The sequence below is a fragment of the Physella acuta genome, unplaced genomic scaffold (assembly GCF_028476545.2).
Source record: "Physella acuta isolate Inbredline_101_S28 unplaced genomic scaffold, ASM2847654v3 ptg002508l, whole genome shotgun sequence".
NCBI lineage: Eukaryota > Metazoa > Mollusca > Gastropoda > Physidae > Physella > Physella acuta.
In genome coordinates this window covers 27,168-34,505 of record NW_026733979.1, presented here as the reverse complement: position 1 = coordinate 34,505, position 7,338 = coordinate 27,168, and positions in this window count along the sequence as shown.

Below are 7,338 nucleotides of genomic sequence, written 5' to 3'. Positions count from 1 at the left end.
GGTCCCTATTTCAGTGCAGTTTTTGTCTATTTGGGGACCTTGTCTAACTGGGGTTATTGCGTAAGTGGGATCACTGTCTAAGTGGGGTCCCTGTCTTACTAGGGTCCTTGTTTAAGTGGGGTCCCTATTTGAATGGGTTTACTGTTTGAGTTGGGTTCCTATTTGTGTGGGGTCCCTGTTTGAGTTGGGTCCCTCCTTGAGTGGGGTCCCTGTTTGAGTGGGTTCTCAGTCTAAAAATTAACATAAAGACGGTTTACATCCTGTAAAAACGATTTTTTTTTAAATACACCCCCTCTCCCACACAAACGGGGGCCTTTATCTACTGCCGGTTCAGCCCTCACCTAAATCCGACACTTCATTGAGCTGCTGTTCATTTACTAATACGTCGAATATTAAATTACCTTTTATTATGCTAATTGGATTGCGTCGTTTTAATTACCCGATAACAGTTGGTTTAGCAATTAATCTTACATGTAGGTTGGCTCGGGGTGGGGGGGGGGGGGGTAGAGGGTAGAATCGCATATTAAAAACTAAAATAAACGGTATTTACGGTTAATTTAAAATATAATACTCTAAAGTATTTAAATAACTCGTAAAATCCATTGAAAGTTAATATAATACTTATTGGCTGTCAACTAACGAAACAATGTTGAATTAAACTGTTCTTTATATGAGAGAGATGAAGTATGAGGGTGGGGGGGGGGGGGGGGGAATTGAATGCTATTTAAAATAAAATTAAAAAAAGGTCAAATTCGATTTTTTTAAACCGCCATAGATAATTCTAACTTCACCCTAGCCTCGTTGTCGTCTTCAGTCTTCAGCCAATCCATCGTGCGAAATCGATGACGTCATTCGCATGTTTTTAGTAGGTCGTGGGGTTATTTTTACGACTGCGTTAACCTTCCCTATTCAGGAAGATTTCACCGTGGCCTCGTTTCAACACAGCCTGTACCACGTGATTACCGTGATCCTATTCCATCGTGGTGTAATGTAACCTTTATCGTGCTATTTGATCCTTTAACCTACTGGTATATTTCGATAATTCCATTTCACCTTCGTAAAAGTATAATGTCAGCATAACCCCATTTCTCCGTCTAGATATATCAGAATAGCGAATCACCCATAATCCTTTTCTCCGTTAATACAATGCTTTTCACCATCTTATTGTCTTTCTATTTTAGTAATGTGAGTTTAAATATTTTGTGAGGTTAGGGCGTCTATAAATAGCAGCTCAGAGTTAAATAGGGGTGGGTTATCATTTGGTCACTAAGGCAATCTTATACACAGTTTTAACGTAGTCGCTTAACTTAAAATTAAAAATAGATCTGGAGATATATACAAAGGGATTATAACTTCTATGGGCTTCAAATGTGGTGTACTCTGATATAATGTACAAAAGGCTTTTTTGTTAAGTGTTAAGTGGTTTAGCTTTATCCAAAACTATAAACTTAACCTTATATAACAAGTTGTCGTTTAGCTTTATCTAAAACTATAAACTTAACATTATATAACAAGTTGTCGTTTAGCTTTATCTAAAACTATAAACTTAACATTATATAACAAGTTGTCGTTTAGCTTTATCTAAAACTATAAACTTAACATTATATAATAAGTTGTTGGTTTATCTTTATCTCAAACTATAAACTTAACATTATATAATAAGTTGTTGGTTTATCTTTATCTCAAACTATAAACTTAACATTATATAATAAGTTGTTGGTTTATCTTTATCTAAAACTATAAACTTAACATTATATAATAAGTTGTTGGTTTATCTTTATCTCAAACTATAAACTTAACATTATATAATAAGTTGTTGGTTTATCTTTATCTAAAACTATAAACTTAACATTATATAATAAGTTGTTGGTTTATCTTTATCTAAAACTATAAACTTAACATTATATAACAAGTTGTCGTTTAGCTTTATCTAAAACTATAAACTTAATCTAACATAATAAATGGAATATCTTCTTGTCTGTCTTTGGTTAGGATTAGCATACAAACACCTATCGTTGTGTTAGCCTCGATATTGCAAGTTAAATTTATATTGAGCTAAAGGCAAGGCTTGGGTTAACCATTTCAAATATATGTAAGTTATGCAGAAAGCTGTACTCTACTGGTGATGCTGATTACCTTTAAGACGTGTGGACAAAGCGTCGTTCAATATGTTCCTACGTACTATACGTATGTTCTAGTAAACGTATAGTCTAGTACACAGTGGCGTTCTGGGGAGGGGGATGTGGGGTTGCACAAAGCTCGACAGATGTTGCTATGCCCGTCCCAGGGATTCTCTCGTACATTTTTCTCTAGGGGTTGGGGGTGGAAGAGGGGGGGGGGGGCTCTTAAAACCTCCGGTGCGGATACTGTTAAGATATATATTTTCTGTATAAATTATAATTATATCGATTTTTTTCTATCTCCCCGGGGACAAGGTACGTGATCCGAGGGAGGGGGGGGGGATACCCATGCAGGCACTTACAAGCATAGGGTTCACCGGTAACCCTAACCCCAGTAACCTTAACCATGCTTCCAATCCGCACGCAAGCCCCCAAACTCTAAACATACACTCTAACCACACCGACCGCACTAATCCTAACCTGCCCGACAGATGCCGGCAGTACCTAGGGCGTACTTGAGCCCACCCAGCTCTAATGGGTACCTGAATCTAACCGTGGAAAATACAGGCGACTGGGGACAGAGGTGTAGCGAAGGGGGGGGGGGTACATGGCGCCGACCATAGGGGCGCCAAAATGGGTTTGAAAAAAAATAATTAAAAGCTCATTTTAGCTGCAGTTTTGAATTATAAACATAAAAAAATATATTGGGGGGGGGGGACGCCAATTGAAAGTTTGTCCCCGGGCGCCGAGAGGGGTCGCTACGCCTCTGACTGGGCATAACTTTGGCCACTCACTCCCTTCTCATACCGAGTTCCGGTGAAGAGATTAACTCTACTTCATCAGCATCAGCCCTAAATAAAAAATATTACCCATTTGGTTTGAAGGGGTATTTAAAGTTTTATTTTTAATCTTATAATCTTTTCGCATTAACAGCAGTACATTTACAAGGAGAGAAAAATCAATTCAAAACTGCATTACCGCATGTAATTTTTTTTTTAAATCTATATCTTGCAAATCCCATAAAGACCCCTTCCCCCTTACCCCCCACCATTGCTCTCTAACAAACAACTCGTGAATACACGTCGAGTTAAGCCCCCTTCCTGTGGTGGCCTCATATTCGCCAGCCGATCAAAACCAAAATGGCGGCCTGCACTTGTTTTGTAACGTAACCCTATCAACAATCTAAAAGAACTTTTATCAGTCGATCTTCCTGTCTACTGGCGTCTGTAGGTACACCAGCACTTTAAACTACTCCGTCGAGCTGGTAAATCTTAGAAAGGTCACCTTTTTCTTCCTGTTCATTTCTCCTCACGAACAGATTTTTTTCAGAATTTTTCTACCTCTTTTTTCTTTTTTATTTATAATTTTTTTTCCACCGTTAGAACAAAGCCTGATGACGTCATTGCGCGGAGTTTAAAAAAAAATAAGTATGTCTGCTGGAGGGAAAAAAAATACTCTCGACGTCATCGTGTTTTTCCTTTCTCTCCCCCTTCCCTCTCTAACCACTACGTCATATCCCCCTTCTTTTAAAAAATATATAAAGATTAACGGGGGAGAAAAAAATTATAAAGGAAACGCGATTCAACGTTGCTTGATATAAATTAAAATAGCAGTAGTTAATCTTACTCCACTTCCCTCCCCGCCTGTTCACACTACGTGGCCTGGTTATAGTACACATTATCTAGGCCTACGTGTGTGTACGTGCGTTATTAAAAAACTATATCTCCCCTTTTTATACGAAACTATTTAATATGAATTACGATATTCTTCTACGGTCGGTGGCGGTTATTTATGCGATTCTGCCTTCAATGCTTCACTCGTCGTTCCAAGCGAATGAATCCAGTAAATAGCGGGGGGGTGGGGGTGGAAGTGGAGGAGAAAGGGGGTGGGGTTTAGCAACTTTATTATAATGTCACATAGTCAGACACGCACTGGCGTATTTAAAAAAAAAAAAGAAGAAAAAAAACGTGGAAAGAAAAAAAATTGCGGGGAAGGGGAGGTGGTTCTATTTATTTTCGGTATTACATTAAGTGCAAGCACACGGCCGGGAATAGGACACGACCCTTGTGTTTCAGGAGCGAAATAGATTGCCGTGTGTGGGGGCGGGCCGCAGCTCGGCGGCCGGCTGTCGAGTGTTGAACGAAGGTAACGCCGTGTTCCGAATCTAGGGCAGATTGCGTTATGGGGGGGGGGGGGGGGTATAAGAGCACACTGATTAAAATTTGAAATAAATTGTTCATCTTTTAATTCTAGTTTTAAAAAAATCGTTTATTAATATTTTAAAATAAAAACCATCAGGCATAATGGAAACGTAAAATAGAGGCGGATAAATAGAACACTCTGCTTAAAATTTAAAATAATTTGTTTATCGTTTAATTCTAGTTTTAAAAAAACGTTTATTAATATTTAAAAATAAAAACCTTTAATGGAAACAACAGTTGTTTTTTTTTTAAATGTCTAACGTGATTTTAGCACCCCTAGATTTAGATATTCAGTTGAATGTTGTGGGGACAGTGGTAAGGGGGTCATCAATTTATTGGATTTTTTGGACCCCCCGCCCACAAAAATCCACTTATTTCCCTTATAAAAGTCCATAAGCGTCCTTAAAAGTCTTTTTTTTTTTCGGACACCCCCCCCCCCTTGTGGACGTCATAAATGGATGACCCATAAGTCCAGCTGTATGATTGAGGGTCGCCTATTTGTCCAGTTATATGATTGTAGGACAGTGCAATGTTAGGTCACCTTTTTTTTCTAACGAAAGGCGGGTACCCATCAGAGCTGAGTGCACACTGGGACGCCCTGTAGACTCGAGTCCGGGATTCGAACTCCAGACTATCGGGTAGGCAGTCGTAAGCTCTACCATTCGACTATTAATTTACCATTAATCTTGCCACGTACCGATCAGAGCTGAGTAGGCTCAGTAAAGTATCATACACTAGAATTGGAAGAGACTTTTGGATCAGCATTGTGTGTTCAGCCTCCCACCCACGATGACTAATAATGCTACTTACCGTGAATCAATAATCATTTATGCGATCATTTATCGATACACAGAATATTAAAATTCAAATGTTAAAGCTTTATTATGTAGGCCTATATGTAGATTTTAAAAAATAAATTAAAAAATAACGCTATAATTCTAGATGGTGATTTCAACACTGAGATAACCAGGTGTATACTCTCACTAAAACGTGAGGCTATTTCATGCCGCATTGACTAGACTATGTCAAGTCAACTGTTGTCTTTACGGTAACCATGCATGCGCATTTGTCTAGTTGTTGCGTTGACTTAATTATGACCTTGCAACGCTACCTATGTCAACAACGCCCCTTCTCTGTTTCCTCATTTAGAGGTGTTTAAAAATTGCATATTGTCTGGATCAGTGGCGTAGGCTGAAGAGTGTTGGGGGAGGTGAAGTGGGGTCACCCTGACACCCAAAACTGTCTAAGTTACAGCAGTCAGCGACGGCGCCCAAAGTTCGTTTTTATTTGCTTTTAGTATCAAAACAATAAATATATTAAACCCAAAAATTAAAGTTACAATAAGAAAACTTTATGGAATTTATATAAATAAATATACGGACACATATGAATATATATATATATATATATATATATATATATATATATATATATATATATATATATATATATATATATATATATATATATATATATATATATATATATATATATATATATATATATATAGGGTTAGAGAAAATGACCCAACCCCCACCCTAAATTAACGAAATCCAGCTTAATTAATACGCCGTCGCCTTCGCATAAATTATTGGCTGTTAACTTTAAGCTCGCCTGTACTTGCTCGGCTAATCTCAGCACGGCGAACGGTGGCCTCCCCGTAACCTTTTATGTCCTCAGGAAGGTGAAGGACGGTTGGCGCGAGAAAGAAAACAGATTATTCCGTCCCCGTTAAGTTCAACGTTTTTATAGGCCTGCTTTCATGCGCTAGACCAGCGGTTCTCACACCACGGGGATACACACACCCCAACACATAATTTTCATCAGCAACCGTCAAACTCATACCTTTCAGGAGAGATAAAGGAATGCTATGATTTAAGTACATTATTTTCTTCAGTGGTTCTTAATTTGTGGTAAGTATATCTCCATGTAATTTTATCAGATTATCATTTACTTTATATTTTTAATCATTAACAAAATATAAGATTCATTGTATGTATATTTTTTTTATATAGAAGATCATGTTCAGTTAAAATTTTGGGAATCCTTGGCTAGTGTTGTCGAGTTTTTGTTTCTCTAAATTATTTTTTTTTTACTTTGTTTATGACAGAGTGCAATAAATAATTTACATTTTATAATTTATAAGAGTGTACGTAGTGTATCCCCTTATGTTGTTTACGGCTTGATTCGAGATTTGAGTGTGGAGTGGTGGGGGGGGGGGGGGCAGGTTACTCGTGGTTTGAACAACTTGATTTGATTTTGTTTGTTGATACCAGAAGAGTTAGTCTGGTGTATCGTTTTGTGGTCTAGTTTTTTTGTCACCTCTGGGGTCACCAAGAGTAAAGTCAACTGTGTTTGGTGATTTAATATTTGATATTATATTTGACGTATCCCAACACGATTATTGATGTTACCGCAAATACCAATATTCTATAACTAAATCTAAGATTGATTATTTACCTTAAACCAACCCTAAGGCTGACCGTAATTGTAATCCAGAAGTCAACCTAACCTTGGCTGTAAAGCCAATCGTAACCTTAACCTTAATATAATTTGCGTTCTTTACCTTATAACTGCGTGGGTTCAATTATTAGAAGAAAAAAAATAATGCCTAACGTACATTGAGAAAGAATTGTATTTTTTATAGGAATAAAATAAGGAATTCTATATTCAAAGAATCTAAAACTCTTGATGCTAACACATCGTTGTCAAATGTATCATTGAAGTCTTTCACCGCTGTTTTTAAAACTATCAATAGTTTGTCTAATCTGTGAATAAATTAAAGTAGTGTTTTAAAAAATAGTAAGCGTTAAAAGTTATTAACTTGAAAGAAAATATTTAAAATTGTATTACTTTATGATAACGAGGTACTATCGGATAAAATCATGAGAACCGTCGCGCTAGACGATGCAAACAAAATTTACCAAGGTCGAGGACGTTGGGTGAAAAAAAAAAGCTAACGCGCGAGGAAAGCTGCTTTGCCTGCGTGACTCGTTGAGGCGGACTTTTTCCCTCTC